The sequence below is a fragment of the Schistocerca americana genome, chromosome 11 (assembly GCF_021461395.2).
Source record: "Schistocerca americana isolate TAMUIC-IGC-003095 chromosome 11, iqSchAmer2.1, whole genome shotgun sequence".
Taxonomy (NCBI): Eukaryota; Metazoa; Arthropoda; class Insecta; order Orthoptera; family Acrididae; genus Schistocerca; species Schistocerca americana.
The window spans coordinates 202,139,936-202,155,554 of record NC_060129.1 but is presented as its reverse complement, the minus strand read 5'-3'; the positions used below and the strand labels follow the sequence as shown (position 1 = coordinate 202,155,554).

Here is a 15,619-nt window from a genome sequence, read left to right as displayed (position 1 = left end):
GGAGAGCAGCGCGCTTCGTTACAGGATCATTTAGTAATGGCGAAAGCGTTACGGAGATGATAGATAAACTCTAGTGGAAGACTCTGCAGGAGAGACGCTCAGTAGCTCGGTACGGGCTTTTGTTGAAGTTTCGAGAACATACCTTCACCGAGGAGTCGAGCAGTATACTGCTCCCTCCTACGTATATCTCGCGAAGAGACCGTGAGGATAAAATCGGAGAGATTAGAGCCCACACACAGGCATAGCGACAATCCTTCTTTCCACGAACAATACGAGACTGGAATAGAAGGGAGAGCCGATAGCGGTACTCAAGGTACCCTCCGCCAGACACCGTCAGGTGGCTTGCGGAGTATGGATGTGGATGTAGATGTAGACGTGAAGCCGTGAGGACCGGGCGTGAGTCGTGCTTGGGTAGCTCAGTTGGTAGAGCATTTGCCCGCGAAAGGCAAAGGTCCCGAGTTCGAGTCTCGGTCCGGCACACAGTTTTAATCCGCCCAGGATTTTCACATCAGCGCACACTCCACCGCAGAGTGAAAATCTCATTCTTGTGCACTGAGAATTAACGACAGTGACTGTAACGTCACATAAATATTTTTTCTTAAGAAAGTCGGTGAAATGATTTATGAAATGTAGAAGGATGGTTTGGTAAGTCTGGTAAATTTTCGTGAAAGAATGCTGCACCATCTTGGTTGGTAAGAGTGATTATTCCAAGGATCATATAAAGAATTTCAACAACGTACAGTTCACTGTTGACAGAGCCGTCTGGATTGGTCTGCGTGCGCCGGCCGCGGTGGCCGAGCGGTTCTAGGCGCTCACTCCGGAACCGCGCGACTGCTACGGTCGCACGTTCGAATCCTGCCTCGGGCATGGATGTGTGTGATGTCCTTAGGTTAGTTAGGTTTAAGTAGTTCTAAGTTCTAGGGCACTGATGGCCTCAGATATTAAGTCCCATAGTGCTCAGAGCCATTTGAACCATTGGTCTGCGTGCGGACTGCGATTGGAAATGGAGAAAACAGAGTTTCGTGCTGTTATTAAGCATTTTTATTTGAAGGGTTGGACTGCCGCACAAATCGTGATTTGAATGTTCAGGCGGACTGTGCACTATCACTAATTATCGTTTATTTTTGGATTAATGAATGTAAGCGCATTCCGTCCACCCAAATGAGGTCACCACATACGAAACCGTCGACAAAGTGCACGGCACGGTAACGGAAGACAGCCGCATACAAATTCGTGAGATTGCCGAGACTGTTAGCATCTCGAGTGAGCGACTAGACAGTACCGTGCATGGGGAGCTGGCTGTGAGGAAGGTATGTGCGAGGTCGATGCTGCGATTGCTCAGTCGACCAAAAGCGAATCCGGCCCAACATTTCAACACTGTGTCTAGCGGTGTTTAATCGCAAATCCGCAATACTTTTGCGCCGCTTTGTTACTGTGGATGGGATCTGGGTCCATTATTACGCGCCAGAATCAGAACAGCGGGCAAAAAATGGAGAAAGGCTGGTGACAGGACACCGAAGAGACGGCAGTAAGCATTTTGTCAGCTGGTGAGGTGATGGATTTTTTGGACTTCCTAAGGAATAATAGTGACCCTACCACTTATATTAGAAGATAAATTAAGGCAAGAGAAACCTGCATTTCTAGCATTTGTAGACTCAGAGGAGGTTTCTGACAATATTGACCTCTTTCAAATTCTAAAGGTGGCAGAGGTCAAATACAGGGATCGAAGGGCTATTTACAATTTATACAGAAACCAGATGGCTGTTAAAGTCGAGGGCACGAAACGGAAGTAGTGGTTGAAAAGGGAGGGAGACAGGGTTGCAGCCTATCCCGATGTTATTCAATCTGTATATTCAGCAAGCAATAAAGGAAACAGAAGAAAAATTTGGAGTAGAAATTAAAATCCATGTAGAAGAAATGAGGATGCAGAAGGCAATGGAAACCACTGCATTCAAGACACGTAACGTGTATCCACAGGACATGTGGCCTGTAATTGAAGAAGTGTCGTGATGATATCTCTCCATTGGCAAAAGATTCCGGAATAGTCCCCCATTCGGATCTCCGGGAGGGGACTGCCAAGGGGGAGGTTACCATGAGAAAAAGATTGAATAATCAACGAAAGGATAACGTTCTACGAGTCGGGGCGTGGAATGTCAGAAGCTTGAACGTGGTAGGGAAACTAGAAAATCTGAAAAGGGAAATGCAAAGGCTCAATCTAGATATAGTAGGGGTCAGTGGAAGAAAGACAAGGATTTCTGGTCAGATGAGTATCGGGTAATATCAACAGCAGCAGAAAATGGTATAACAGGTGTAGGATTCGTTATGAATAGGAAGGTAGGGCAGAGGGTGTGTTAGTGTGAACAGTTCAGTGACCGGGTTGTTCTAATCAGAATCGACAGCAGACCAACACCGACAACGATAGTTCAGGTATACATGCCGACGTCGCAAGCTGAAGATGAACAGATAGAGAAAGTGTATGAGGATATTGAAAGGGTAATGCAGTATGTAAAGGGGGGCGAAAATCTAATAGTCATGGGCGACTGGAATGCAGTTGTAGGGGAAGAAGAAAAGGTTACAGGAGAATATGGGACGAGGAATGAAAGAGGAGAAAGACTAATTGAGTTCTGTAACAGGTTTCAGCTAGTAATAGCGAATACCCTGTTCAACAATCACAAGAGGAGGAGGTATACTTGTAAAAGGCCGGTAGATACGGGAAGATTTCAATTAGATTACATCGTGGTCAGACAGAGATTCCGGAATCAGATACTGGATTGTAAGGCGTACCCAGGAGCAGATATAGACTCAGATCACAATATAGTAGTGATGAAGAGTAGGCTAAAGTTCAAGACATTAGTCAGGAAGAATCAATACGCAAAGAAGTGGGATACGGAAGTACTAAGGAATGAAGAGATAAGTTTGAAGTTCTCTAACGCTATAGATACAGCAATAAGGAATAGCGCAGTAGGCAGTACAGTTGAAGAGGAGTGGACATATCTAAAAAGGGCCATCACAGAAGTTGGGAAGGAAAACATAGGTACAAAGAAGGTAGCTGCGAAGAAACCATGGGTAACAGAAGAAATACTTCAGTTGGTTGATGAAAGGAGGAAGTACAAACATGTTCCGGGAAAATCAGGAATACAGAAATACAAGTCGCTGAGGAATGAAATAAATAGGAAGTGCAGGGAAGCTAAGACGAAATGGCTGCAGGAAAAATGTGAAGACATCGAAAAATATATGATTGTCGGAAGGACAGACTCAGCATACAGGAAAGTCAAAACAACCTTTGGTGACATTAAAAGCAACGATGGTAACATTAAGAGTGCAACGGGAATTCCACCGTTAAATGCAGAGGAGAGAGCAGATAGGTGGAAAGAATACATTGAAAGCCTCTATGAGGGTGAAGATTTGTCTGATGTGATAGAAGAAGAAACAGGAGTCGATTTAGAAGAGATAGGGGATCCAGTATTAGAATCGGAATTTAAAAGAGCTTTGGAGGACTTACGGTCAAATAAGGCAGAAGGGATAGATAACATTCCATCAGAATCTCTAAAATCATTGGGGGAAGTGGCAACAAAACGACTATTCACGTTGGTGTGTAGAATATATGAGTCTGGCGACATACCATCTGACTTTCGGAAAAGCATCATCCACACAATTCCGAAGACGGCAAGAGCTGACAAGTGCGAGAATTATCGCACAATCAGCTTAACAGCTCATGCATCGAAGCTGCTTACGAGAATAATATACAGAAGAATGGAAAAGAAAATTGAGAATGCGCTAGGTGACGATCAGTTTGGCTTTAGGAAAAGTAAAGGGACGAGAGAGGCAATTCTGACGTTACGGCTAATAATGGAAGCAAGGCTAAAAAGAAATCAAGACACTTTCATAGGATTTGTCGACCTGGAAAAAGCGTTCGACAATATAAAATGGTGCAAGCTGTTCGAGATTCTGAAAAAAGTAGGGGTAAGCTATAGGGAGAGACGGGTCATATACAATATGTACAACAACCAAGAGGGAATAATAAGAGTGGACGATCAAGAACGAAGTGCTCGTATGAAGAAGGTTGTAAGACAAGGCGGTAGCCTTTCGCCCCTACTCTTCAATCTGTACATCGAGGAAGCAATGATGGAAATAAAAGAAAGGTTCAGGAGTGGAATTAAAATACAAGGTGAAAGGATATCAATGATACGATTCGCTGATGACATTGCTATCCTGAGTGAAAGTGAAGAAGAATTAAATGATCTGCTGAACGGAATGAACAGTCTAATGAGTACACAGAATGGTTTGAGAGTAAATCGGAGAAAGACGAAGGTAATGAGAAGTAGTAGAAATGAGAACAGCGAGAGACTTAACATCAGGATTGATGGTCACGAAGTCAATGAAGTAAAGGATTTCTGCTACCTAGGCAGTAAAATAACCAATGACGGACGGAGCAAGGAGGACATCAATAGCAGACTCGCTATGGCAAAAATGGCATTTCTGGCCAAGAGAAGTCAAATACCGGTCTTAATTTGAGGAAGAAATTTCTGAATATGTACGTCTGGAGTACAGCATTGTATGGTAGTGAAACATGGACTGCGGGAAAACCGGAAGAGAAGAGAATCGAAGCATTTGAGATGTGGTGCTATAGACGGATGTTGAAAATTAGGTGGACTGATAAGGTAAGAAATGAGGAGGTTCTACGCAGAATCGGAGAGGAAAGGAATATGTGGAAAACAGTGATAAGGAGAAGGGACAGGATGATAGGACATCTGCTAAGACATGAGGGAATGACTTCCATGGTACTAGAGGGAGCTGTAGAGGGCAAAAACTGTAGAGGAAGACAGAGATTAGAATACGTCAAGCAAATAATTAAGGACGTAGGTTGCAAGTGCTACTCTGAGATGAAGAGGTTAGCACAGGAAAGGAATTCGTGGCGGGCCGCATCAAACCAGTCAGTAGACTGATGACCAAAAAAAAAAAAAGCGCAACTTCATCAGAAGGGGAACAAGACTGCGTCTCTCCCTTACACTCTACTTAATCCGCAGTCTTTCCCTCATCGTGTCTCATTCTTATTTCTCCCTCTCGGTTCTTGTCTGTATTGTAAACCACTCAGCTTTCACCACTAGCATGTAACTATTTCTCTTAAAATTTTGACCATGTTGAACCATTATACATTTTCTACTTCTCCAGATCCCAGTGAACAGGACCGGTTAGCAAACTTCACCTGTAAAGTACACACCATATGAAACTTCCTGGCAGATTAAAACTGTGTGCCAGGCCGAGACTAGAACTCGGGACCTTTGCCTTTCGTGGGCAAGTGCTCTACCAACTGAGCTACCCAAGCACGACTCATGTCCCGTCCTCACAGCTTTGCTTCCGCCAATAACTCGTCTCCTACCTTCCAAACTTTACAGAAGCTCTCCTGCGAACCTTGCAGAACTAGCACTCCTGAAAGAAAGGATATTGCGGAGACATGGCTCAGCCACAGTCTGGGGGATGTTTCCAGAATGAGATTTCACTCTGCAGCGGAGTGTGCGCTGATATGAAACTTTTTGGTAGGTAGGAGAAGTAAAGCTGTGAGGAGGGGTCGTGAGTCGTGCTTGGGTAGCTCAGTTGGTAGAGCACTTGCCCGCGAAAGGCAAAGGTCCCGAGTTCGAGTCTCGGCCTGACACACAGTTTTAATCTGCCAGGAAGTTTCATATCAGTGCACACTCCACTGCAGAGTGAAAATCTCATTCTGGACACACACCATATGTCTGGCGTGTACTTTAATTATATGACATTTCAGTGTAACAGCTGCAGCGGTTCAGAAAGTAACCTCCGATTAGTCACAGTGCGGGTTGTGGGGGGAGTAGCGACGCCATCTGTGCGTTCGCGCACTCAACAGGTCAGTCGGCATCAAGCCGTGGTCGAGTGAACGTCGTACCTGCGCTAGTTTAGTTTTTGTGGCAGTTTGAAATGTGTGCTGCAATAGAAAACCCCGCCAAATGTGAAGTGCGTGCTGTCATAAGGTTTTTTACAGCCAAAGGATATTCTGCAGCAGCTATTCATCGTGAGCTTTGTGCCGTGTACAGACCAAGAGGTACGAGCGAAGGAGTTGTCCGTGAATGGGTACGTTTATTTAAAAGTGGACGAGAAAACGTTCATGATGAAGAGAGGAGTGGTAGACCATCATTGGTGACTGACGAACTCGTTCAGACAGTTGATGCAAAAGTTCGTGAAAATCGACGTTTCTCAATGTCGGAGTTGTCTACTGGTTTTCCACAGATTTCTAAGACTCTCTTGTACGAGATAGTGACATCAAGATTGGGTTACCGTAAGTTCTGTGCACGATGGGTGCCCAAAATTCTTACCGACCACCACAAAACTCAAAGAATGGCCTCTGAATTAGACTTTCTGTCACATTATGAGGACGAAGGAGAACCATTGTTAAACAGAATCGTGACCGGTGACGAAACCTGGATTAAGTACGTGAACCCTGAGACAAAAGAACAATCAAAGATGTGGGCACATTCAAATTCGCCTACCAAACCAAGAAAAGCCTCGCAAGATTTTTCTGCCAGAAAACTGATGGCAACGGTGTTTTGGGATGCCAAAGGGGTGTTGTTGGTTGAATTCATGGAACGTGGTACGACCATTAATCAAGACGTGTACTGTGAAACAATAAAAAAGTTACGACGGGCTATACAGAACAAACGCCGTGGTATGCTGACTTCCGGTATCGTTTTTTTGCACGATAACGCCCGTCCTCACTCTGCTCGCAGAACAACGGCCCTTCTTGAGTCCTTCAAGTGGGACGTTATCAACCATCCACCTTACAGCCCAGACCTGGCGCCAAGTGATTATCACCTCTTCATGCATTTGAAGAAATGGCTCGGGTCACAGCGGTTTGATGACGACGAAGAGCTCAAAGATGCGGTCACAGGCTGGCTCCAGGCACAAGCGGGTGATTTTTATGCAGAAGGAATTTCAAAGCTTGTGAAGAGATACGATAAGTGCCTCAATCACTATGGAGACTATGTAGAAAAATAGTGCAAAGATGTAGTTGTAAGATGTATATATTAAAATATTTTTATTTAACTTGGTGTATTTTTTTAAATCAACCGGAGGTTACTTTCTGAATGGCCCTCGTATAACAGCAGTGCCAATTACTGGGTTTTTCCACCATATAAGGCCTTCGCGGATGCTCCAGCAGAATATACTTGATCCTGGCTGTTGGCCTCAAGCGTTGCATTGTTTCCAGGTGCGAGGGCTGCGATGCGGCCATGGCGGCAGGGGGCCAGGGTTCGATGCTGGAAGGACCCGCAGGAGAAAATGGCGACAGCAGGTGAGTGACAGATTATCGGTTCTGGATCGAAAATGTCTCCTCAGCTGAGGGATTTTGCCTTCCCTGTTTCTTGCTTCCTCTCTCCTTGAACTATCTTTCTTTCCTTTTTTAAATTCTGATCCCTGTCACACCAACTTTCCTATTTCGTATTTGTTTCTCCAATTCCTTCTATCGCTCGCTCGCTCTGTTTTACGTTCTTTCTGTCTCTTCTTCTCATTCTTATCCACTCCGCCTCTTCCGACACTACCCACCCACCCACCCACTCTCTCTCTCTCTCTCTCTCTCTCTCTCTCTCTCTCTCTCTCTCTCTCCACGCTTGCTCTCGCTCTCTCCACCCTTCTACTTATTTCTCCTCTATGCTATCAGTCTTTAAGTTAAAGGTTCAAGCTATAGTTACACAGATGCTTTCGGCAGCAGTTAAGATTCACTGTGACAAGTGGTGACTGTCGAGTGTCGCCCATAATGGCAATTTGTAGTAGATCTTCCGTTGTTAAGAGTATATAGATCATTAATAATTCTGGACTTCTGTACATGACCTGTCTTCGAATTTCTTAGATTTGTCCAGTTTTCAAGGAGTCGATGCACAATAATTTTTGTAGAGTAGGGCTAAAGGTATGTTAATCTTAAATTAACAACAGCCTCAGTTGCAGTGTTCATCTAGGTTTAGATAGGTTTCAGTTGGGATAACCCAACCTTCTTCAGAATTAAAGGAATTACCATTTTTCCATAGTGGACCACGTCAAAAACTAAAAACCTTGGCCAATGCTGTTTCCCAGATAAGTTACTACAAAAAAAACAAAAAACAAAAAATGGCTCTGAGCACTATGAGACTTAACATCTGTGGTCATCAGTCCCCTAGAACTTACAACTACTTAAACCTAACTAACCTAAGGACATCACACACATCCATGCCCGAGGCAGGATTCGAACCTGCGACCGTAGCAGTCGCGCGGTTCCTGACTGGAGCGCCTAGAACTGCAAGGCCACGCCGGCCGGCTTAAGTTATTGCAATATGACGAAGTGTTACTATATTATAGTTTTTAGTTTTTGACGTTGTCCATTATGGACAAATCGTAGTTCATTTTATTCTCATGAAGGTTGGGTTATCCCAAATGAAACCTAGGTAAATCTAGGTAAACACTGCAGCTGATGCTGTTGTTAATTTAATATTAATATTTATACAGTTGCTGACAGGGCCGCGAAATGTTGAAAATACTAAACGTATGTCCCCCAACTTGGTGTAACATGCACGCCAGGTTGCGTACAATTATGGTGCATCAATGTATACATAAATCAAACTATCTGCAGAAATTAAAGATGTAGAGAACTCTACTGACGCAGACATATTCTTGAGTGTACAAGTACCACTTGAAAGCAGCAGGAATTGGCCAGTCCTGATGCGTACGTAAATTTTAATTTCGGGCGTAACTTTACATGTGCAGTGCAACTATTTATGGTTTTGAACCTTTAACAAATTCATAGCGAATGTAGAACTAGCTTTTAACTTTGTCTACTGCCTCTTTTGTAATGTCTTTCTGTTGCTCTTTTGGTGTGTTTTGTCTACCTTTTTGTATCCAGTATCTCTCTCTCTCTCTCTCTCTCTCTCTCTCTCTCTCTCTCTCTCTCTCTCTCTCTCTCTCTGAGTGTACGCTACCTGCTTGGATCTAACTCTGTCTGTTGACTTCTTCGTTCATGTGTACTCCCCTCTTACCAGCTACTTCCCTTTGCTCATTTCACATCTATTCTCTTCGTGGCTTCGCACTCATCATTGGCTATCTCCTTGTGGTCTTTGCCTTCTATGACTGAATTAACTAGCATTTCACTGACATTGGCGTGTTCACCTATGTCGGGTACAGTGCACACGAGTCTCGTCCAGTTAATTTTGTGCCCTGTCTGCAGCACATTTCCAGAGGCCTGGTGGGTCAAAATCATATAGTCGGAAGAGAAACCCTTTGATGGGGTACATACTTTCAGATGAGAAACTAATAACATCCATTGCCAAAATTAAACGACGATCTGATGTAACAGAAAAGGTAGACTCCATCTTCCTAGATTTGCGAAAGGTCGTCGACACTGGATAACTTCGTCGGTTACAGATCACGAAACAATCATATGGAGAATCTCCGGAGATCGGCTGATGGAACATTGAACTAATAGAATCCGGTAGGCTACACTGGACGGCGAATATTTCACAGAAACGATATCAATATCCAGTGTGCTCCAACGAAGCGTAGTAGAACATTTGATGATTTCAATACACACTACTGGCCATTAAAATTGCTACACCACGAAGATAACGTGCTAAAGACGTGAAATTTAACGGACAGGAAGAAGATGCTGTGATATGCAAATGATCAGCTTTTCAGAGCATTCACACAAGGTTGGCGCCGGTGGCGACACCTCCAACGTGCTGACACGAGGAGAGTTTCCAACCGATTTCTCAGGCACAAACAGCAGTTGACCGGCGTTGACTGATGAAACGTTGTTGCGATGCCTCGTGTAAGGAGGAGAAATGCGTACCGTCACGTTTCCGACTTTGATAAAGGTCGGATTGTACCCTATAGCCATTGCGGTTTATCGTATCGCGACATTGCTGCTCACGTTGGTCGAGATCCAATGACTATTAGCGGCATATGGAATCGGTGGGTTCAGGAGGGTAATATGGAACGCCGTGCTGGATCCCAACGGCCTCGTATCACTAGCAGTCGAGATGACAGGCATCTTATCCGCACGGCTGTAACGGATCGTGCAGCCACGTCTCCATCCGTGAGTCAAGAGAAGGGGACGTTTGCAAGACGACAACCATCTGCACGAACAGTTCGACGACGTTTGCAGCAGCACGGACTATCAGCTCGGAGACCGTGGCTGCGGTTACCCTCGACGCTGCATCACAGACAGGAGCGCCTGCGATGGTGTACTCGACGACGAACCTGGGCGCACGAATGGCAAAACGTCATTTCTTCGGGTGAATCCAGGTTCTGTTTACAGCATCACGATGGTCGCATCCGTGTTTGGCGGCATCGCGGTGAACACACATTGGCAGCGTGTATTCGTCATCGCCGTACTGGCGTATCACCCGGCGTGATGGTATGGGGTGCCATTGGTTACACGTCTCGGTCACCTCTTGTTCGCATTGACGGCACTTTGAACAGTGGACGTTACATTTCAGATGTGTTACGACCCGCGGTTGTACCCTTCATTCGATCCCTGCGAAACCCTACATTTCAGCAGGATAATGCACGACCGCATGCTGTAGATCCTGTACGGGCGTTTCTGGATACAGAAAATGTTCGACAGCTGCCCTGGCCAGCACATTGTCCAGATCTCTGACCAATTGAAAACGTCTGGTCAATGGTGGCCGAGCAACTGGCTCGTCACAATACGCCAGTCACTACTCTTGGTGAACTGTGGTATCGTGTTGAAGCTGCACGGGCAGCTGTACCTGCACACGCCATCTAAGCTCGCTCTGACTCAATGCCCAGGCGTATCGAGGCCGTTATTACGGCCAGAGTTGGTTGTTCTGGGTACTGATTTCTCAGGATCTATGCACCCAAATTGCGTGAAAATGTAATCATAGTCAGTTCTAGTATAACAGATTTGTCCAATGAATACCCGTTTATCATCTGCATTTCTTCTTGGTGTATTTAATGGCCAGTAGTGTAATTTGTAGGTATTTCGTGCAAATCGTCTGAACTATAATTTATTAAAGTTATGCTGTGAGACAATGCCATTGCCAACTACCGAACAGGCTCCATTACTCGAGGAGGTAGCAGTTTCTTGAGAATGCAGCAAGCGTAAAAAAAAAGGCGGGGGGGGGGGGGGGGGGGGGGTAATGTGTATGTGCAGATACATGACGACAATTTCAGACTGACAATTTCTGCGTCGCAATTGGCGGTCTTAATTCACTGCAAGTTCTTCGAGCAATGGCCAGTTAGTTAGTCAAGTATTATAGTATGACAATAACGAAAATATAACTACCTTACAGTCAGGCAGTGATGTAAGACTTACAGTCTGAAATAGTCAAATATTTTTAACCAATAGTTTCCCTGCAATCGCGGGGGAGCAGTCGCGTTTGCAAAGATGGACCCCCGCCACGGACGTCGGGAGTGAAGTTTGCGCATCGTGCAGCCTGTTGCGCACAGTTTGAGTCGTAACACGACGTCCTATGGCTGCACGGAAAGCATTATTCAACATGGTGGCGTTGCTGTCAGGGTTCCTCCGAGCCATAATCCGCAGGCAGCGGTCATCCACTGCAGTAGTAGCCCTCGGGCGGCCTGAGCGAGGCATGTCATCGACAGTTCCTGTCTCTCTGTATCTCCTCGTTGTCCGAACAACATCGCTTTGGTTCACACCGAGACGCCTGGACACTCCCCTTGTTGAGAGCACTTTCTGGTACAAAGTAACAATGCAGACGCGATCGAACCGCGGTATTGACCAGTCTAGGCACGGTTGAACTTCAGACAACACGAGCCGTGTACCTCCTTCCTGGTGGAATGACTGCAACTGATCGGCTGTCGAACCCCTTCCGTCTAATAGGCGCTGCTCATGGATGGTTGTTTAGACCTTTGGGCGGGTTTAGTGACGTCTCCTGAAGAGTCAAAGGCACTGTGTGTGTGATACAATATCCACAGTCAACGTCTATCTTCTGTTCTGGGAACTGGGGTGATGCAAAGCTTTTTTGACGTGTGTATATTCTTGGCGACTGCGTAATTTTGACCTCACGTCGTAAGCCAACCTTCTCTACTTGGTCAGAGAGATCTTCACTGGCAACATCATCTGGCTTTTTATGTGCTGTGCAAGAGAAAAAAAAAAGTTTTGATGTTTCTTGTTCACTGCTTTGGCCTTACATAGTAGCTTCACGTCTCAACAGATGGTGTGGTGTCAAAGGAGAGCCCATTCATGTGACTAGCTGCCTGTTTCGCTCTGTATGATAGTGAGATGTCTTACTGCATATTGTTAGTGGGGATCACAGAGTGACGTTTTGGGTTCGCCCCCCCCCCCCCCCCCCCCCTCCCATTCACGAAGCTGCTGGTGGTACCTTCTGCATGTCGAACACAACTCATTAGATTCTACATGCGAGGAAAGTTATTGTTGTTGTTTCGTACTGACTGGTTTGACCCCATTCATAACACATCATCTTCAAATGGTTCAAATGGCTCTGAGCACTATGGGACTTAACATCAGAGGTCATCAGTCTTCTAGAACTTGGAACTACTTAAACCTAACTAGCCTAACGAAATCACACACATCCTTGCCAGAGGCAGGATTCGAACCTGCGACCGTAGCAGTCGCGCGGTTCCGGACTGAAGCGCCTAGAACCGCTCGGCCACCGCGGCCGGCACACATCATCTTCCTTCATGGTGTTGGAGGAGATTCAGGGAATGATAGCAATGCATATTTCTAGCCTCTTATACTGGCATTGTCTTCAGTCAGTCGATCACAGGTCATGGTGTTCTGCTCGTCTATATATCCCCTACTGACCAATTTGGCAGTTCGTGACAGCATGGCACCTTTCTGTGTGCCGGTGGAGGAGAGCCAATTAACCGTGTTGGTATCACATTTTGGCACTATAGTGTTGCCATTATCTTCAGGATGTCGATCACAGTTTATCATATCCTAAACGTGAGGAAAGTTAATATTGATATCCCCCATTGAATATTTGCCTCCGGTAGCGTTCTCGCTTCCTACGCCCGGGTTCTCGGGTTCGATTCCCGGTGGGGTCACGGATTTTCTCTGCATCGTGATGACTGGGTGTTGTGTGATGTCCTTAGGTTAGTTACGTTTAAGTAGTTGTTGGTTCTAGGGGACTGATGACCATAGATGTTAAGTCCCATAGTGCTCAGAGCCATTGGAACCAATATTTGCCCCAGTATGATGAACATGAGTCTTAAATCACGATGGTGACTGATAGCTCAGTGATGATGTTGGTGTGGTGTTTCACCCTTTTGTTGTGGTAGCATCTCTGGGATGTCGATCACCACTCACCCTTCTCTCCATCAAATAAAAATTAGTGTTAATGTTTGCAGTTGACCAATTGGAAACCAAGTCTCATGTCAAAATGGTGGAACAGGGCCTGTGAATGATGCCAGTATTACCGTTTCAGATCCCAGTGCTTGCGTCATCTTCACAATGTTGATCACAGCTCATTGTATAATGGGTGCAAGCAAAATTGGTGTCCCCTATTGAGCGATTTGACAGCATATCATAACAAGGCAGCCTCCAGCATGGAAGTGTAGGAGAATCCATTTATTGTTCCACATGATGAACCATCACGTATAGCTTGTATCATCTTAAGGCCATTGACCATAAATCATTGGATTCTGCCCTTGGGGAAAGCTGCTCCTCACGATCCCTACTGACTGAGTTGACCCCACGCCATAATGTGGTTGACTATAAATCATTGGATTCTGCCCTTGGGAAAAGCTACTCCTCACAAACCCTACTGACTGAGTTGACCCCACGCCATAATGTGGTTGACCATAAATCATTGGATTCTGCCCTTGGGGAAATCTACTCCTCATTATCCCTACTGACTGAGTTGACCCCACGCCATAATGTGGTTGACCATAAATCATTGGATTCTGCCCTTGGGGAAAGCTGCTCCTCACGATCCCTACTGACTGAGTTGACCCCACGACATAATGTGGTTGACCATAAATCATTGGATTCTGCCCTTGGGGAAATCTACTCCTCATGATCCCTACTGACTGAGTTGACCCCACGACATAATGTGGTTGACCATAAATCATTGGATTCTGCCCTTGGGGAAATCTACTCCTCATGATCCCTACTGACTGAGTTGACCCCACGACATAATGTGGTTGACTACAAATCATCGGACTCTGCCCTTGGGGAAATCTACTCCTCATGATCCCTACTGACTGAGTTGACCCCACGCCATAATGTGGTTGACCATAAATCATTGGATTCTGCCCTTGGGGAAAGCTACTCCTCACAACCCCTACTGACTGAGTTGACCCCACGCCATAATGTGGTTGACCATAAATCATTGGATTCTGCTCTTGGGGAACGCTACTCCTCATGATCCCTGCTGACTGAGTTGACCCCACGCAATAATGTGGTTGACCATAAATCGTTGGAATCTGCCTTTGGGGAAAGCTGCTCCTCACGATCCCTACTGACTGAGTTGACCCCACGCCATAATGTGGTTGACCATAAATCATTGGATTCTGCCCTTGGGGAAATCTACTCCTCATGATCCCTACTCACTGAGTTGACCCCACGCCATAATGTGGTTGACCATAAATCATTGGATTCTGCCCTTGGGGATATCTACTCCTCATGATCCCTACTGACTGAGTTGACCCCACGCCATAATGTGGTTGACCATAAATCATTGGATTCTGCCTTTGGGGAAAGCTGCTCCTCACGATGCCTACTGACTGAGTTGACCCCATGCCATAATGTGGTTGACCATAAATCATTGGATTCTGCCTTTGGGGAAAGCTACTCCTCACGACCCCTACTGACTGAGTTGGCCCTACGCCATAATGTGGTTGACCATAAATCATTGGATTCTGCCCTTGGGGAAATCTACTCTTCACGACCCCTATTGACTGAGTTGACCCTACGCCATAATGTGGTTGACCATAAATCATTGGATTCTGCCCTTGGGGAAATCTACTCCTCATGATCCCTACTGACTGAGTTGACCCCACGCCATAATGTGGTTGACCATAAATCATTGGATTCTTCCCTTGGGGAAAGCTACTCCTCATGATCCCTACTGACTGAGTTGACCCCATGCCATAATGTGGATGACCATAAATCATTGGATTCTGCCCTTGGGGAAAGCTGCTCCTCACGATCCCTACTGACTGAGTTGACCCCACGCCATAATGTGGTTGACCATAAATCATTGGATTCTGCCCTTGGGGAAATCTACTCCTCATGATCCCTACTGACTGAGTTGACCCCATGACGTAATGTGGTTGACCATAAATCGTTGGTTTCTGCCCTTGGGGAAAGCTGCTCCTCACGATCCCTACTGACTGAGTTGACCCCAAGCCATAATGTGGTTGACCATAAATCATTTCATTCTGCCCTTGGGGAAAGCTACTTCTCACAACCCCTACTGACTGAGTTGACCACACGCCATATTGTGGTTGACCATAAATCATTGGATTCTGCCCTTGGGGGCATCTACTCCTCACGATGCCTACTGACTGAGTTGACCCCACGCCATAATGTGGTTGACCGTAAATCATTGGATTCTGCCCTTGGGGAAAGCTGCTCCTCACGATCCCTACTGACTGAGTTGACCCCACGCCATAATGTGTTTGACTATAA

The 15,619-nt window shown here is 45.7% G+C and overlaps 2 non-coding genes across 2 annotated transcripts; both read left to right on the top strand.

The window, feature by feature from the left end:
- Positions 1-404: 404 nt before the first annotated feature.
- On the top strand, positions 405-479 carry Trnas-cga. The gene has a single exon. It is a non-coding gene; the product is annotated as a tRNA-Ser (tRNA).
- A 5,101-nt stretch (positions 480-5,580) lies between these two features.
- Trnas-cga lies at positions 5,581-5,655 on the top strand. The gene has a single exon. It is a non-coding gene; the product is annotated as a tRNA-Ser (tRNA).
- Positions 5,656-15,619: the final 9,964 nt, after the last annotated feature.